This window comes from Peromyscus maniculatus, chromosome 3 (genome assembly GCF_049852395.1).
Source record: "Peromyscus maniculatus bairdii isolate BWxNUB_F1_BW_parent chromosome 3, HU_Pman_BW_mat_3.1, whole genome shotgun sequence".
Lineage (NCBI taxonomy): Eukaryota > Metazoa > Chordata > Mammalia > Rodentia > Cricetidae > Peromyscus > Peromyscus maniculatus.
Window position 1 is genome coordinate 154,075,250 of NC_134854.1, and position 19,551 is coordinate 154,094,800.

General features: G+C 40.6%; 1 protein-coding gene across 1 annotated transcript in view; it reads left to right on the forward strand.

The window, feature by feature from the left end:
• Window positions 1-16,159: 16,159 nt before the first annotated feature.
• The window catches only part of LOC143272546 (uncharacterized), a 35,614-nt gene continuing 32,222 nt past the window's right edge, over window positions 16,160-19,551 (forward strand). Inside the window, exon 1 of the mRNA XM_076568084.1 lies at window positions 16,160-16,304. The gene's annotated coding sequence lies outside the window, so the exon portion shown is untranslated. The remainder of the gene's footprint in view (window positions 16,305-19,551) is intronic.

Genomic DNA, 19,551 nt, shown 5'->3' on the forward strand with positions numbered 1-19,551 from the left:
GGGAGGATTGATGAGAGGGAGAGACTACTGGAATAGGTGAATATTTAGGGCCAACATGGAAACCTAGTGCAGAGGGAACTTCCTAGAAGCTATGATGGTGACCCTAGGGAGGTCCCCTAGTAGTGGAGGATATGAAGCCTTATTCAGACATCTTCTGTAAGCAGGTGAGTCTCCCAGTGGTGGGACTGTGACCCCCAAATCAGCCACAATACACTCAACCCACAACCTGCCCCGCCTACAAGATTGTCTGGGACAGTGGTGGCTCAGAGCTTGTATGTGTGACCAACCAATAACTAGCCTAACTTAAGACCCAAGCCACTAGAGGGAAGCCATGCCTGACACTGCCTGGATGATCAGGAACCTGAACCTGGATGACTCATGGATCTAAGATAGAACCAAACATGGATGAAAAAATAAAAAATGCAATGATTCCTAATGATATTCTGAAATTCTCTTAGATCAGTGTCTACCCCAATTATTATCAGAAAGTATTCCTTCATCAGTTAATAGGAGCACATGCAGAGGCCCACAGGTAAACAGTAGGCAGTAGTCTGGGAATCCCTCAGAAGAGGAGGGAAGATTGTAGGACCTGGAGGGTTTGAGGACACCAGGATATAACAGACCACAGAATCAACTAAGCAGTGTTCATAGTGGATCACAGACACTGAACCAATAATGAGGAAGTCTTCATGCATCTGAACTAACCCCTCTGCGTGCATGTTGTTATTGTTTAGCTTGGGGTTTTGTGGGACTCCTAACAGTGTGAGTAGGTGTTTCTCTGACTCTTTTGCCTGCTCTTGGGACCCTTTTCCGCCTATGGAGTTGTCTTGTCCAGCCTTGATAGGAGGGTTTATGCCTATTCTTATTGTATCTGTTATGCAGTGTGCTGTTGATATCCCTGGGAAGCCTTCTCCTTTCTTAAGGGAAACAGAGGAGCAATAGACTTGGGGAAGGAAGGGGAGAAAGGGGATCCTGTAATCTGGATGTATAGTTTAAGAAAAATATTTTTTAAAAAAAGATGTTCAAGGTCTTCTACAATTACATAGCAAACAAAGACCGGCCTGGGCTCCATAAGACCCTATCTCAAATGCAACTAATAAAATTTATATCATCACATGAACATCAATCTACACCATCCTCAGGACAAAGGGTCAGGACTTTTGTTGTATTTTAAATGCATTCAATACAAGTAAAGAGGGAGAGAGAGACATTAGAGAGTCCTGATAAGTAAAAGATTATATTTTTATATATTATAATTATATTTTCATTATAATTTTTTCCATTATAATTTTTTTCAGATTCAGATCAATAAAAGTAAGTATAAAATAAGACATTTATCATTTATAAAACAGTTTGATAATTGAATACTAACTTTTAGTAATATTTTAATAACACCTTTAGTAATACTTAGATGTTATTGCACAGTCATTTTAGATGCAATAAAATGGAACAGAAAATGCAACCTAGGGCTAGAAGCATAAAAACCAGGCAGGTGAACTGAGGAATGGTAAGAATTGTTCAGGTTTTGAAAATGCCACAGATTTACATCTTCTTAGTTTCCTTTAAACCAGAATGAGTCTCCATGAGAGATCTGAAAATCATTTCTTGAACTCTGAATTTGTACTACAGAAAGAAACTACAGGAAGAAACATGGAGTTACAGGACCATACAATGTTTTCATTTGCTATCAATGTTGTGGGTTAAAAAGATGGAAAATTTTCTAAGTGCTTGTGGTGTGTTTTTCTATATGTTTCTATGTTGTAGTCACAGCTCTCAAATTCTCTCCCCTCCATTACTGAAAAATACAGAAAAAATACAAAAAAAAAAAAGCACTCAGAAATTGCACACAGAAAATCTTATTGGGATCATGTAGGAAGTCAACAATGGTTCATTGGCCTATTTTTCTGAAGTACATTATCTTCTCAGGCACTCTCTGAAACTGAAAAGGAAGGAGGAAAGTTACTGAAAATTGGAACATGCTGGAGTTTCAACCGCTACTGTACCACTGAAGTGAGAGAGGTGGAAGGCCAACCTTCTCCTCCATCTCCTGCCGCGCTTTCCTTCTTCCTTTGGGGAGGGGAGGCTTACTCTTGCCAGGCACAGTGCAGAAAATATAACTAAGCTGTTTTTCACAAGAAGTTCTTAGCTTGCTCATCCTTTGGTTCTGATTTAAAATGTTCAAGAATACCTTTCCAAAGGTGTTCAGTGCAATGTTTCAGCTATATCTGGTGAACTTGTAAGTGATACTTTTATTTAATACACATTAATCACTTCACACACTGTTGAAAGTGGAAAAGTCTGTGAAAGGGCTTGAGTCAAGTTGTACTTGGCACATTCACTTGCTGTCTTTTGGGAGCTAGGTAGCAATGGACTGGGATGTCTGCCCCAGCTTTGCTGCTTCTGTTGCCCAGGAACAGCACCAAGCCTGCCTGGCTTCCCCCTCTTTTCTTTCTCTCTGGTCTACTTTGCTACCATAGGTTCTACCATGTGCCAGTTAGTCAGGACCAGTTATCTCCAATTTCCTTTGCATATGGTGTCTAGAGCACTCAAGACCAAGTAGGACCGAGTACCAAACACTTTGTCTCCTGAAAACTTCATGAGCATGGCAGGAAAGTATGGCTGTCCAAATAATCCAGGCATTGTAGATGTAACCAACCGTCTTATTAAATAAGAAACACAGGACCAATGCAAAGAAGAAAGCCAAGAGATCAGAGCTAAGTGCCTTACCCGCCTGCTGCAGCTAGCCTCTTCAACCAAGAGACCTCTGTGAAAGAGACCTACTTCCTGTCTGTTTGTCTTTATATAGACTTTCTGTTCTGCCTTCTCATTGTTTATAAACCCAACCACATGACTACCTCATCACTGCCTGCATGTACAGCCCTCCAGGTCTTCTATGGTATTGAGATTAAAGGCGTGTGTCTCCAATGCTGGCTGTATCCTTGACCACACAGAGATCTACCTTGTTCTGCCTACCAAGAGCTGGGATTAAGGGCATGTGCCATGAATGCCCAGCTCTGCTATGGCTTGCTATTAGCTCTGAACCCCAGGCAACTTTATTTATTAACATACAAATAAAATCACATTTCAGTACAATTAATATATCACCATAAGGCATAATTTTGTATTAAATAGTGTCCCCTTCCTAACACACCCATATTTATGCCATGGACATTATCATATTTTTATTCCCTTCAAGGGCCAAATTGTCTGTTACAAACCCAATTATTAAAGAGCCTTCCTGCAATTGTCTCTGCACCCTTTTAGAAAGGTCTAGAGCAGACCCTCTTAGGCAGAGTATAGTACCCAGTCATCCACATTGGACAAGCATAGTTTCTTAGAGACTTTTATCTATATGCACCTACTTCCCTTCGGCCAATCAAACTATTCACACACTCCACCACACTGTATGAAACTGGATGTCTCAACAACTCTCCACAAGTGTGAAGCAAAGAGGCATCTGGTCTTGATCACTAATTTCCATCTTCCAGGGGAAGGTTGATCAAGGAACTCCTACATATACCAGATTCTACAACTGGTAAAAAAGAAAGTGACTGGTCTAGGTACACAAAGAGGACTTTTCAGAAACATAATAGTTTGTTTTCATATGATAATAGTAAGAACTACAGGAAGTTAAGGAAAACTGACAAAAGGAAAATAAATCAACAGCCCATTATTCAGTTACCCACTACCAGTGATCAGTGGTAAAATCATGTACACTTGCACAAACTGATTCAGGAGGTCATCAGTATTTCATATCTACATTGCTGTGGGATAATGCTCTTGTACACTGTAAAGATTTGTCACTCCTTTTTATTTAATAAAATGCTGATTGTCCAGTAGCCAGGGAGGAAGTGTAGGTAGGGTAACCAGAATAGAAGAAGGCTGGGAAGAGGAGAGGCAGAGACAGGGTCGCCAGCCAGATGCAAAGGAAGTAAGATGAGAATGCTGGACTGAGAAAAGGTACCAAGCCACATGGCTAAACAAGAGCTAGTTAGTCATAAACCTGAGCAATAGGCCAAGCAGTTTATAATTAACATAAGCCTCTATGTGTTTATTTGAGACTGAATGGCTGTGGTACTGGGCAGGACAGAAACTTCCATCTACATTGTGTGTGTGTGTGTGTGTGTGTGTGTACAAAATTAAAAAGGCCATATATTTGATGAAGAGCATGGTGGTCTGAATAAGAATGGCACTCATAAGCTCATATATTTGAGTGCTTAGTCATCAGGGAGTGGCACTACTTGAAAAGGATTAGGAGGTGCAGCCTTGTTGGAGGAAGTGTGTCACTGGAGAGGCTTTGAGGTTTCAAAAGCCCATTCTGTTATGATTATGAACTCAATCTCTGAAACTGTAAGCAAGCCCCCAATTAAACGCTCAATTTCACTAAATTTGCCTTTGTCATGCTGTCTCTGCACAGCAAGAGAACAGTGACTAAGACAGAGGGCGTGGGAAGTATTAGAGGGAGGAATGGGAGGGAGAAATGTGTGTGTGTGTGTGTGTGTGTGTGTGTGTGTGTGTGTGTGTGTGTGTGTGAAAATTCTAAGAGAAATCTTTTTATGTACAGAAGACTTCTTTTTAAAAACATACAAAAATAAATTTAAAAATCAGAGCACAGCAAAGTTGGTATATGTAACTCTAGAGATTGATTTAGAAACTCAGAAGATTTTGTTTATAATGAATGTAAGGAAAAAAAATCTCACTTATCCAGAGGGCCTCATCCAGTTGGGGGCTCCTTAGCCCTTGGTTCACAGCTCATGTTGTTTCACTAGTTTGGCTATTTGTCCCGGTGCTTTTTCCAATCATGGTCTCAATATCTCTTGCTCATACAATCCATCCTCTCTCACTGGTTGGACTCCTGGAGCTCCACCTGGGGCTTGGCCGTGGATCTCTGCATCTGTTTCCATCAGTCACTGGATGAGATTTCTATTATGACAGGGTGTTCGGCCATCCAATCACCAGAGTAGGTCAGCTTGGGCTTTCTCTCGACCATTGACAGTATTCTCTTGTGAAGGTATCTTTGTGCATTTCTAGGGACCTCTCTAGCACTCTGCTTCTTCCTATTCCCATGGAGGCCCCCAGGCAGTGGGACCAGGACCTGTCCTTAGTGCATGAGCTGGTGTTTGGAACCTAGGGCCTATGCTGAGACGTTTTGCTCAGCCTTGGTGTAGGGAGAAGGGGACTGGACCTGCCTCAACTGAATCTACCAGGCTGAACTGAATCCCCAGGGGAGACCTTGTCTTGGAGGAGGTGGGAATGGAGGGTGGATTGAGGGGGAAGGCTGGGGGAGGGAAGAGGGAGGACAGGGGTATCCATGGCTGATGTGTAAAATTAAATTAATTATAAAATAAAAATATTAAAAAAATCTCAATGCCAGATTATGAGGGTAACAATTAGATCAATGCAAAGGATACCAAAACACCATTTTCACAATAAATTAGTGTGGGATAATAGTGTCAGATTATTGTTGTCCTCCTATTGAAGACCAATCTGAAAGAACAGCATCAAGTATGCCTGTTAAACAGAACAGGAATACAAGAGAATGGATCTTTTAAAGACTGAATTAAATCAGATAAACAAGTATTGAATTTGATCAATCTGTAGTAGTGGAAATGATTAAATATATATGTATATACACATATATATTCATTTAATCCTAAAGGAATTAGCGACCAGTCTAATGGACCATTCTGGAACAGAGGGTGTGGGTTACAAGAAATCTTATGAATGGAAACACAAAGATTGTAGTGGGTAGCCATTCCAGCTTGGTTCTGGAAGTTCCAACCCCCATTGAGACTCTGGCAACTGTCACGCCTACGAGGCGGGGCGAGGGGAGGCGCCTGGGGACCCGAGAGCTGGATGGGCCAGCGCTCTCTCTGGGCGCTCTCTCGGTGCCAGAACGCTGACCGGTGGAGATTGACTGTGCAGAGCTCCAGAGAACACCGCTGGACTGCATTACACCTTCCCCAGACCCTGCGACCTACCCATTACTTAATTTGTGAGTTACGCCATTAAATAAATATCCTTTTAACTACATGGAGTGGCCAAAATAATTTCTCCAATATCTGGTGCTCACGTGGGGCAAACTCCAAAGGCCTGGGCGGCTCCCGCCGTCTCCTCCCTAGCTGGCGGGTCCTAAACCCGCCTGCAAAGTTCCATATAACCAGGGAACACCTACACGGTTCCATTCCCGAAAAAGGGAGCAGCTAGTCCGATCTCAATTCCCTAGCTTAGCCCCAGACCAGCGAAAGAGGCAGGAGAGTGCTAGCTCCGATTTCCGCCATCTCCCTCTGACTCCAGCCAAGATCGCCAGCAGGCCCTGTTTCGGAGCTGTACCAATGCCACCTGCTGGCTGAAAAGTGCTACTACACGCCCCCAAACCCACGAAAGGTAAGCATATTGTTTCAAGTAAAGGTACTTGATAATTTTACACCTTAAAATTGACTAACAAATTTTGAGTAATTCGTGTAATATGGCCGACAACATTACCTCACAAGAATTTAAAAACCTTTTTGCCTGTATGATGAATGACATCTTCCTGGAAATATACGACATTCCTAAGGCATATCTGGGCTATACCATTTTGGCATTCATCATAATAATTCACACAGTGTTCAAACACTAGTTTAAGAACAAAGATGAGTCATTATTGGGACTGATACAGGCTTTAAAAGATAGCAATGAAGGCTTACAGAAAAAGATTCTCTCTCTGGAATCTGCTTTAAAAGATAGCAATGAAGGCTTAGAGAAAAAGATTCTTTCTCTAGAATCTGCTAATCAGGATTTACAAAACAGGCTTGTACCCAAAATTGATTTTATTGATAATAAATATGAATATTTAATGGATAGAACACTAACTCTCCAGAGTGAAGTTGTGGATACTCAGACAGTATATAAGGAAGAAAGATTATCGTTAATTGATAGGATAAGGTTGATGGAATCATGTGTTTCTGAGGAACATAAAAACTTCTATGATTCCATGAGAAATATGGAGCCCCTTGCAAGAGAGGAGGTTCACTCCCTAGAACAGACCCTAGGTGCTCGTTTGCAAGCCCTAGAAGAAACTCTCAGTAAACATGACAAGGGAACTAATAAGCAGAAGGTCAAGACCATAGAGGTTGTAACATCTCCAAATGGCTCTCATACAATGGCTTATCCTGTTATTGTCCATGAGAAGCCAGCAGATGACACACACCCCAAGCCATATATGACATATACATTACAACCAATTTCAACAAGGGACTTTAAAAATATAAAGGAAGCAGTAGTTACATATTGGATACACTCCACATATGTAAAACAGATGTTAAATTCGTGGTCTACCTCACATAGAATCATTCCAGATGACTGGCATCAGTTAATTTCAGCTGTTCTAGAATATAGCCAGCAGTTACAGTGGAAAAGCTGGTTGAGAGAAGAGGCAAAAAATTTAGAACAACAAGGTAAAATCAGAGGTTTTGTGATCTCCCAAGATCAAATACTTGGTGAGGGATGTTTCGCTGACAGGAATGTACAAGCCACTTATGATGAGCATACAATATCCCTATGCCATACAGCAGCTCTAAATGCTTGGGAAAAAATTCCAGAACCTGGAAAACCAACTGAGGTATACACAAAGATATTTCAGGGACCGCACGAACCCTTCACTGATTTTTTACAAAGACTGAACAGAGCTATAACAAGAGCTGTGTCAGACAAAGAATTAAGAAAAGCATTAACTGAGTCCTTGGCGTTCGACAATGCTAATGCAGAATGCAGAAGAATACTTACACCATTAAAGATCAGATCAGCTCCTTTGGAAGAATGGATTCAATATACTAATGGTGTTCAGTCTCTTAACTACAGTAATGAGGCTTGGATAGGAGAGACAAATCCCAGAGGTGAAAGAAGCCCCCGTGTTACCAAATGTTTTAAGTGTGGTACACCAGGTCATATAAGTAAAAACTGTACATGGGGTACTCCTAGAAGCAATACTCCTTCTAGGAATAGCCTAAACAGGAGACCCCAACCACCTCCTGGATTATGTAGAAGATATGGCAAAGGCCGACATTGGACCAGTGAGTGCAGATCAAAAATAGATATACAAGGCAACCCTTTACTGGCGGGAAACACCTCAGGGGGCCTCTTGCAGGCCCCCAAACCAAACGTAGTACGAACATTCCCTGCCACTGTGGAAGAAATTCCTCTCCAGGACAACTGAATAAACCAATGCCTAATGTAAAAACCGATACTGCAATGGATGATAAAACAGCTTTGATAGCTGGATCACAGTTTACAAAGAACACTATAAAACAAATATTTTGGCAGACTTCCATAAATGAACAAAGACCAAAGCTTAGAATTCGAATTAATGGCCTGGTTCTGGAGGGCCTGGTAGACACAGGTGCAGATGTGACTATAATTACACCAAAATCATGGCATCCGAATTGGCCTCTTCAAGAGGTAGATGTCCAACTGTTAGGGATTGGCACCCTATCTCAGATAAAACAGAGTTCGAGATGGGTTGAATGCATAGGGCCAGAAGGACAGAGAGGAAGGCTGAAGCCTTATGTAGCAAATGTAGCAGTAAACCTTTGGGGCCGAGATCTGTTACAACAGTGGAATACCCAGATTAAAATTCCTACACTTTCAGAAAAGGAATACAGACCAATGCATGTTTCTAGGAATAATATCATAACATGCTATAAAAATCAGTCACCAACCATTCAGGCTGTTCACAAACAGAGCACGACTGTTGTTGAACTCTCAGAAGTACCAACTGCCTTACCTTTAAAATGGCTAACTAATAAACCTGTCTGGGTTGGACAATGGCCTTTGACAAAAGAGAAGCTACAAGCTTTAGAACAGCTGGTTCAAGAGCAGTCAAATGCTCAACACATTGAAGAATCTACCAGTCCTTGGAATTCTCCTGTATTTGTTATTAAAAAAAAAAAATCTGGTAATTGGAGAATGCTGACAGATCTGAGAGCTATTAATAAAGTAATTCAGCCAATGGGCTCCCTACAGACTGGGATGCCCTTGCCCTCTATGCTACCAAAAGAATGGCCTATAATAGTTATTGACTTAAAAGACTGTTTCTTTACCATACCCTTACAGGAAAATGATAGAGAAAAATTTGCCTTCACAGTACCTAATTATAATAATTCTCAGCCAGTCAAGAGATATCAATGGAAGGTCCTCCCACAGGGAATGTTAAACAGCCCTACTTTGTGTCAATACTTTGTGCAGAAACCATTAGAGACAATTCGTGTAAAGTTTCCACAATCCATAATTTATCACTATATGGATGATATCCTATTAGCTGATCCAAAGTTAGATACATTAGAAAGCATGTTTGAAGAAGTAAAAAAAGTTTTGCCTCGCTGGGGACTGCAAATTGCTCCTGAAAAAATACAAAGAGGAGATTCTATTAATTACTTAGGATATAAGATAGAGCTACAAAAAATTAGACCCCAAAAGGTACAACTAAGAAGAGATAGATTGAAGACTCTTAATGATTTTCAAAAGTTATTAGGAAGCATTTCCAACTTACTGGGTATCATGGGAATACCCAAAGATGGACTACAAAATTTGGCTAATACTCTAGAAGGGGACAAAGAATTAAATAGTCCAAGAGAATTATCAGCCGAAGCTGAGAAGGAATTGGCTCTAGTAGAAAAGACAATTCGAGAAGCACATGTGGATCGTGTGGATCCAGAACTTAAATGCATTCTTGTCATATTCCCTTCCAGACATTCCCCAACAGGTATTTTGATGCAGAGGGAAGATATTATATTGGAATGGATATTCCTACCACGCAAACCAAATAAGAAATTAAAGACTTATATAGAAAAGATCTCTGATTTGATTCAAAAGGGTAAATTAAGACTTCGCCAGTTGACAGGAATGGACCCAGCAGAAATTGTAGTACCATTAACTAATGAGGAAATTTCATCACTATGGAAAGATAATGAATACTGGCAGAGAGCCTGCAGTAACTTTTTGGGAGAGATTAACAACCACTATCCCAAAAGCAAGAGAATAGAATTGATAAAGAAGACTGAATGGGTCCTTCCTCACATTGTACGACAAAAGCCAATTTCTGGAGTCCTCACATTCTATACTGATGCAAATATATCAGGGAAAGCAGGATATAAATCAGGAGACTTGAGTAAAGTGGTGCAAAGTCCATATAGCTCTGTACAAAAGGCAGAACTGTATGCCATTCTTATGGTACTGATGGACTTCACAGAACCCCTCAATATAGTCACTGACTCTCAATATGCAGAGAGAGTTGTTTTACATATTGAAACTGCTGAATTTACTCCTGATAATACAGAATTAACTTCATTATTCATACAATTGCAGGAAATCATCAGAAAAAGGGAACATCCTATATATAGAACACATATCAGATCCCATACAGGTCTGCCAGGACCTTTAGCACAAGGTAATGATGAGATTGATCAGTTACTAATAGGTAATGTGCTAGAAGCTTCAGAATATCATAAGAAACACCATATAAATAGCAAAGGTTTGAAGAAGGATTTCTCCATCACTTGGCAACAGGCTAAGGATATTGTGAAAAAAATGTCCTACTTGTTCCATCTATAACCAAACTCTGTTACCTGCAGGGAGTAATCCAAAAGGTATACAAAGAAATGAAATTTGGCAGATGGATGTTTCATTTTGCAGAATTTGGAAGATTAAAGTATGTACATCATACCATTGACACCTATTCAGGATTTCAATGGGCAACTCCTATGAGTTCTGAAAAGGCTGATTCTGTGATTACACACCTATTAGAAGTTATGGCCATCATGGGAATACCTGTACAAATTAAGACAGACAATGCCCCAGCATATGTCTCCAATAAAATGAGACAGTTCTTTGCTTATTATAATATAAAGCATGTTACAGGTATACCACACAATCCCACAGGCCAAGCAGTCATAGAGAGATCCAATCGAACTTTAAAGGATATGCTAAATAAACAGCAACAGGTAACAATGACTCCTAGAAATAGACTGCATAGTGCTTTATTAACCTTGAATTTTCTCAATGCTAATGAGAAAGGAACAACAGCTGCGGAGAGACATTGGACAACAGACAAAACTCCTGAGCTAAACCAACCAGTTTATTTCAAGGATGTGCTGACCTCAGAATGGAAACCTGGATATGTTCTACGTTGGGGAAGGGGTTTTGCCTTTGTTTCTGCAGGAGAAGAAAAGCTATGGATACCAACAAAATTAATAAAAATTCGATTCGAACAGGAAAAACCCCTTGATGAAGAGAAGTAAAAGGTCATCCACCAATGTGACATCTCTACAAGTTGTAAGAAAAATTTAACAATGAAAGGGTGGGGTAGGGTTCTGTTTTTGTCTTTCCAGGATAATGGAAATACCAATCTTCCAAAACTCATAAGGCCTTGGATATCCGGATGTTTACAGCAGAAAGGAAGAATCTATTGGTACCAATCTACACATGGTAAAATCTCACTGTCTAACATCTTTCTCTCTATCAATCTAGAAAAGTTGTGGTTCCAATTCAATTATAGCCAAGCTGGCTTTGGAGATGGAATTGGCTCACTCCTTCTCTAAACCCAAGCATATTGCTAAAAGAAACGTTTAAGAGATTTTTCAGTCCCATATCAGAAGAGCCCTCGGTGTGAGACAGAAGGAAACCAATAAAAGGGGACCATTGTCTTCTAAATTCTAATTCTCTCCATGCTTACTCTTGATTTCTCAGAATCCTTTCTTACATGCTATGTCCTCTTTAAATCCAAACCTCCCATTTTTGATAACAAATAAGTTTTTCCAATAGCGACCTCAGAAGTCACCAGAAGGAAGATGGGGCCCCAACAACAACAACTCTACCCAATCCAGAATGATGCCATGGTAATCATCATCATACTACACTTCTTGCCAGAATTTCAGACAACCTTACCCATTACTCTAAAACTTGCTGCAGAACCTACAGTTAGTCTAACTGAGATTTAACTATCTGAGCTTTCTCACAGTACCCAACAGAGATAACATCACCCCCTAAACGGCAGGAAGCAATTCTAAGAAAATGACGCCCCTTCTCCCTTAGGTTTCATAATTCTCAGGGTTATGGATGACGGTTATAGGGTTGGGGGTGGAAGAAAATATTAACTCAGGATTGTAAAAAAAAAAAATAAGGGGGGGGGAAGAAATGGAACGGATAGGTATAAGATATGATGGTAAATCATTGTATATACTAGTAAACAAACTTAGTAAAATAGCAACCTTAGACAATTTGCACTGTAATTTGTACTGTTATAGATTCTTATATGTTGATACAAATGTAAACTATTTTTATACTCCTGTTTAAGATAATTTGTATATTGATACAAATACAGAACTATATTTGTTATAATGTACATATATTTCTACTCTTATTTGAAACATTTTTATATTGATACAAATGTAAATTTATATCTGTCATACTTTATATATGTTCTACTTTTGTTAGGATATTTGGTATATTGATATATATTTAATATTATTGTCATATTGCATATCGCACTATATATTCCTACCCCTGTTATAAATATCTTGTATATTGTCACAATTTTGAAGTCATCGTTCTTCACCATACATTTGCTTATAGACTGTTTACCTTATTTACATGAAGCCTTAGTCCTTAGGTTATTTCGATAGATAAGATTTATAGATTTATAGTCGCCTATGCCTGTCATCTCTATAGTTACATTAGTTAGGTTATCCAGATTTACAGATACATAGGTCAGATGGACAGGTAATCTTCAAACACTTCATAGACCTAGAGAATATGGCATTTAAATAACTTAGAATTCTGTTGACGTGAGACACAATTGCTCCTGGCTGCACCAATTGATCCCGAGAGAATGTTGGGCTTCTAAGACATTTCCATTTGGAAGTTTGTCTTTTTGGCACAAAATGGCCTACTGGGCAAAGAACTGCCCTTGCCTTGATGGCTGACAGTAAAAATGCAATGCTGTCCTTTCTGGATAAGTGGGACACAAGGAAAGCGACCACTGTACTCTGCCAAGACAGGGTAAGATGGTCTTTCAGAAATCCTGCTTCTGAAAATGGTCTGTCAGATACTCTAGGTCTGTAGCCAATTTGAATGCACCAACAATGCTGAGAAACATTAGGTGACTGTTTAGGCTGCCAGCTGTCTTGGTCTACTCTTGCAAGATTCCCGAAAGTTGCTTGCATCCGTCAACCATTTCTCAGGGACCATTATGTTCCTTCTCAGGTCTTTGATGGGATTGAAGACTAGCAGTTATAGTTACAACTTAGTATGTATAATACCTTAGATAGAACATATTAAGTATTAGATTCAGGTTCTTTAGGATAGGACACCTTTGAATGATCTTTATAACATGTCGTTTACCTATGCTCTATACTTCTCTGGATTTTAGAATGTGTTTCTTGCTTGATATTGTTTGCATTGGTCGTAGTTACATCTTATCTAGGTCATTATCTTTCATTATTTCTGGACAATATTTGATAACCATTCCTTTGTATATAGTCTTGTATTAGTTTAGAACCTTCTTATTTAGACAAAAAGGGGGAGATGTAGTGGGTAGCCATTCCAGCTTGGATCTGGAAGTTCCAACCCCCATTGAGACTCTGGCAACTGTCACGCCTATGAGGCGGGGCAAGGGGAGGTGCTGGAAACCCGAGAGCTGGATGGGCGAGCGCACTCTCTCTGTGTGCGCTCTCTGTGCCTGGACCCTGGACGGTGGAGATTGACTGTGCAGAGCTCCAGAGAACACCACTGGATTGCGATACACCTTCCCCAGACCCCCGCAACCTATCCATTCCTTCATTTGTAAGTCATCCACTAAATAAATCTTCCTTTTAACTACGTGGAGTGGCCTTTATAATTTTCCCCAATACATTATTTCTCAGAAGTATCTATCTAACCTCAGAATATTATGTTGTTTTTATAGGTTTTTAAAAATGTGTTTTGGCTTTACTTTTTTAAAGCAAATATATACTACTCCATTGTGTGTCTCTGGTACAATTTCTTTAGCCCAGATCTTGTCAGCAGACAGATGATAGACTTTTGCTTTTCCTAGTATGAATAGGTTTTAAGAATGATATTTATGGAAAATTTTTCTGCAATTTATTTATTTATTTATTTTGGTTTTTCCAGACAGAGTTTATCTATGTAGCTTTGGCACCTTTGCTAGATCTCACTCTGTAGACCAGACTGGCCTCAAACTCACAGAGATCCGCCTGCCTCTGCCTCCCGAGTGCTGGGATTAAAGGCATGTGCCACCACTGCCTGGCCTTTCAATTGATAAGGAACAATTTTGGCCTCATTATTTACTCACTGCCAAATAGGAGGGAACCAAAAGCTTCTGCAAGGAATGGAGAAACTGAAGTGGGGGACCCACCTTTCTCTTCAGTGGTACTTACAAGCACTGGAAAATTTCATCATGCCGAGTCTAATAGCTTTCTTTTTTCCTTCAGTTCAGAAACTTATGGAACTGTGGTCACAACTGCATGGCCAATGTCTCAATAAAATAGTTAGCATGCAAGTTCTGGATGTTGTCTTTCCTGGAAGCTGGTGATACTCAGATAAGAATTTAAGGGCCATGGACTCCACATAAGAACATTCAGGACTCTTGGTAATGGATGCTTGCAGAAAGTCCATTTTATTTTTAATCTAATACCAAATGAAAGCCTTCCCTTGTGTACCTTCCTACCTTTTGCCTCCCTGGAAGCAATAGTACAAATACTGCCTCTCTCTGTCTCTCTGTCTCTGTCTCTGTCTCTGTCTCTGTCTCTCTCTCTGTATTCATGCAAATGCCGATGTCCTCTCCCATGATGTGCAGGCTTGTAGAAGCTAGAAGTCAGTGCTGGGTGCCTTCTAGCACTGTCCATCTTACTTCTTTTTTTCCTTTTATTTTATTTTACAATACCATTCAGTTCTACATATCAGCCATGGATTCCCTTGTTCTCCCCCTTCTTCCCCCTCCCTTTTCCCCCAGCCTAACCCCCATTCCCACCTCCTCCAGTGCAAAGCCTCCCCTGAGGACTGAGATCAACCTGGCAGACTCAGTCCAGGCAGGTCCAGTCCCCTCCTCCCAGACTGAGCCAAGCATCCCTGCATAAGCCCCAGGTTTCAAACAGCCAACTCATGCAATGAGCACAGGACCTGGTACCACTGCCTGGATGCCTCCCAAACAGATCAAGCCAATCAACTGTCTCACCTATTCAGAGGGCCTGATCCAGCTGGGGGCCCCTCAGCCTTTGGTTCATAGTTCATGTGTTTCCATTCGTTTGACTATTTGTCCCTGTGCTTTATCCAACCTTGGTTCCAACAATTCTTGCTCATATAAACCCTCTTCTTTGTCGCTAATTAGACTCCCACAGAAATCCACAAAGATACCCCCACAATAGACTGCTGGCAATGGTCTAGAGACAGCCGGAACTGACCTACTCTGGTGATGGGATGGCCAAACACCCTAATAGTCGTGCTAGAAACCCCATCCAAAGACTGAGGGATCTGGATGCAGAAATCCACGGCTAGACCCCGGGTGGAGCTCCATCTTACTTCTTGAGGTCAGGTCTCTCCCTGAACCCGGAACTTTCCATTTCAGCTAGACTTGCTGGTCATGAACACTCAGGATCTCCCGATTTCCCTCTTCTCCTCACTCTTTCCAGTGCCTGGGTTATAGGACTGCATCATCACACCTGGATTTTTCATGGATGCCAAATGGGGATTGGGATATGAACACAGGTGCTCTTACTTGTCCAGCTACTTGAAGGACTGAGTTTATCCTCAGAATGAGATTATTGCTTGTCCTTTGTTTAATATCATACTTCATAGTCACCAGGGTCAACATCACCCTGCACCCAAATGTGGTGGTATTGTGTTCCCCAAAATATTGTGTACCTTAATAAACTTATCTGGGGTCAGAAATAGAAAAGCCACTAGTTAGGCAGTGATAGCACACGCCTTTAATCCTAGCATTCCAGAAGCAGAAATCCATCTGGGATCTCTGTGAGTTCAAGGCCACATTGGAAACAGCCAGGCGTGGTGACTCACGCCTTTAATCCCAGGAAGCAAGCCTTTAATCCTAGGGAGTGATGGTAGAAAGCAGAAAGGTATATAAGGCGTGAGGACCAGAAACTAGAAGCATTTGGCTGGCTAGGCATTTGGCTGATTAAGCATGTGGCTGGTTAAGCATTCGGCTGGTTAAGCTTTCAGGCTTTGAAGCAGCACAGTTCAGCTGGGATTCATTCTGGATGAGGACTCAGAGGCTTCCAGTTTGAGGAAACAGGACCAGCTGAGGAACTGGTGAGGTGAGATAGCTGTAGCTTGTTCTGTCTCTCTGATCTTCCAGTATTCACCCCAATAACCGGCCTCGGGTTTGATTTTATTAATAAGAACTTTTAAGATTCCTTCTACACCCAAATCCACATACTGGATACTGTTAGTTCTTTCTTGCAAATGCTTGCCAAATAGTTAAGATTTATGTTCTTTTTCCTAATGTAGCTGGATTTCATTACACATCTTTGCCACAGTGCAATCTCCAATAATCATTAAGCACCTATTATACAATTTCCTTCAATCTGAACATTGTCTGGAAATTCTCTTTTTGCTTTTAATGCAGTGGGATGATACACATTATGAATTAATGATATTTTATTTATTCTGTTTTTTTGAAGCAACATATCCTATAATTCTTTTAAAATGAGTGCATGAGACAAAAATATTTCCATATTCTTTGTGTCTAGGACTGCATTTAGTTTAGCCTCATGGTAGATTTATATACTGCCTGACCAAGGAACTCATGGTAGAAATGGACTTCCAAATGGAATTGTTACATCAGAGTCCCACTGTCCTCTGTGTCACACTACTCACTCAGGATCCTCCACATGTGGCTTTTTCCCAACATTGTTTTAAATCTCTTATTGTCATTGAAAGTATTAATGAAGATATTCTTTGGCTTTGTGTGCTGATCTTTTTTAAATTTTTTTGTCTCCCTACCACAGTTTCCCCTCCATCTTCTCCTCCCAGTCGCCCACCTTCCCTCTGCCCATGTCCATCCACTTCTCCTCTGTTTCTATTCAGAAAAGGCAGATCTCTCATGGATATCAACCAAACATTGCATATCGTGTTGCAGTTAGATTAGGCACCTCCCCTAGTATTAAGTCTGGCTGGGGCAACCCAGTGTGAATAAAAGGAATCCAAAAGCTGGCAAATGAGTCAGAAACATGCCCTAGTCCCACTGTTAGGAATCCCACAATAAGACCAAGATACATAACTGCAACATATATGCATCAGGCCTATGTCAGAGCCATGCAGGTTCCCTGGTTGTTGGTTCAGTCTCTGTGAGCCCTGTGAGCCCAGGTTACTTGATTTTGTGAGTTTTCTTGTGGAGGCCTTGAACCCTCTGGCTCATAAATTCCTTCCTCCCCCTCTTGTACAGGATTCCCCAAGCTCTGCCTAATGTTTGGCTGTGGATCTCTGCATCTGTTTCAATCAGTTGTTGGATGAAGCCTCTCTGATGACAATTGGCCTAGGAACCAGTCTATGAGTGTAGCAGAATATCATTAGGAATCCATTTCACTGACTTTTTTTTTTTTTTGCTAGTCATGTTTGGTTCTATCCCAGGCCTCTAAGCTACCCAGCCTCTGGGTCCTGGCCCTCCAGGCAGTGTTAGGGGTGGGCTCCCTTTTATAGCATGGATCTCAAACTGGACCAGTCTGGTAGGCTACTCCCACAATTTAAATGCGACCTTTATCCCAGCACATCTTGTAGGCAGGATAAGTTGTAGGTCAAAAGTTACATGGCTGGGCTAGTGTCCCATTTTCTCCACTGGAAGTCTTGTCTGGTTACAGGAGATGGACAGTTTAGGCCCCATATCCTCCGTTGCTAGGAATTTTAGCTAGGATTACCCTTGTAGATTCCTGGGAGTTTCCGTTGCACTAGGTTTCTAGCTTATCCCTCAGACACCCTTATTCCAGTTGTCTCTCCCAGTGCTCTATCCCTCCATCCTCCCCTCACCTGTTCCCTCCTGTCCCTGTCCCTCCCCCACCTTCCCTCCAAGAGTGAGGCTTATTCTGTTTCCCCTTCCAAGGAAGATTCATGTCCCACCCACCTCCTTGAGCCCTCCTTGTTACTTAGCTTCTCTGGGTCTGTGGATTGTACTTTTAAGTGAGTACATACTATGTTTATCTCTCTGGTTTGGGTTACCTCACACAGGATGATTTTTTTTCTAGTTCCATCCATTTGCCTGCAAATTTCATGATGCCATTATTTTTTTAACAGCCGAGTAATAGTCCATTATGTAAATGTACCACATTTTCTTTATCCATTCTTCAGTTGAAGGACATCTAGTTTTCAGTTTCTGGCTATTATAAATAAAACTGCTATGAATATAGTTGAGCAAGTGTCTTTGTGGTATGATGGAGCATCCTTTGGGTGTATGATCAGGAGTGGTATAGCTGGGTCTTGAGGTAGATCAATTCCTAATTTTCTGAGAAACCATCATATTGATCTGTACAAATCTGTACAAAAAGTGGCTGTACAAATTTGCATTCCCACTAGCAATGGAGGAGTTTTCCCTTTACTCCTTATCCTCAACAGCATAAGCTATCACTTGTGTTTTTAATCTTAGCCATTCTGACAGGTATAAGGTTTGGAATCTCAGAGTCATTTTGATTTGCATATCACTTATGGCTGAAGATGTTGAACATTTCTTTAAGTGTTTCTCAGCCATTTGAGATTCCTCTGTTGAGAATTCTATGTTTAGATTTGTACCCCAATTTTAAAAAATGGATTTTTTTTATTTCTAGTTTCTTGAGTTTTATATATATATATTGGAAATCAGCCCTCTGTAAGACGTGGGGTTGGTGAAGATATTTTCCCATTCTGTAGGCTGCCGTTCTGCCCTGTTGACAGTGTCCTTTACCTTACAGAAGCTTTTCAGTTTCAAGAGGTCCCTTTATTAATTGTTGATTTTAGTGCCTGTGCTTTGGTGTTCAGGAAATAGTCTCCTGTACCAATGTTTTAAGTCTATTCCCCACTTTCTCTTCTATCAGGTTCAGTGTATTTGGTTTGATGTTGAAGTCTTTGATCAACGTGGAATTAAATATTCCACAAAATTGAAAAATCTAAAAGATATGGATGATTTTCTTGTTAGATATCACTTACCAAAGTTGAATTCAGATCAGATAAACAATTTAAGTAGACCTATAACCCAATAGAAGCAGTCATTAAAAGTCTCACAGAAAAAAAAAAATCCCAGGGCCAGTTAGTTTTAGTGCAGAATTCTACCAGACTTTCAAAGAAGAGCTAATACCAGTACTCTACAAATCATTCCACAAAATAGAAACAGAAGGAACATTTGCCAAATTCATTTAATTAAGCCACGGTCACCTTGATACCCAAACCACATAAAGACTCAACAGTGAGAGTTAGAGACCAATTTCCCTCATGAAAATTGGTGCAAAAATACTCAATAAAATACAAACTAAATCCAAGAACACATCAAAAAGATTATCCACCATCATCAAGTAGGCTTCATCCCAGAGATGTAGGGAT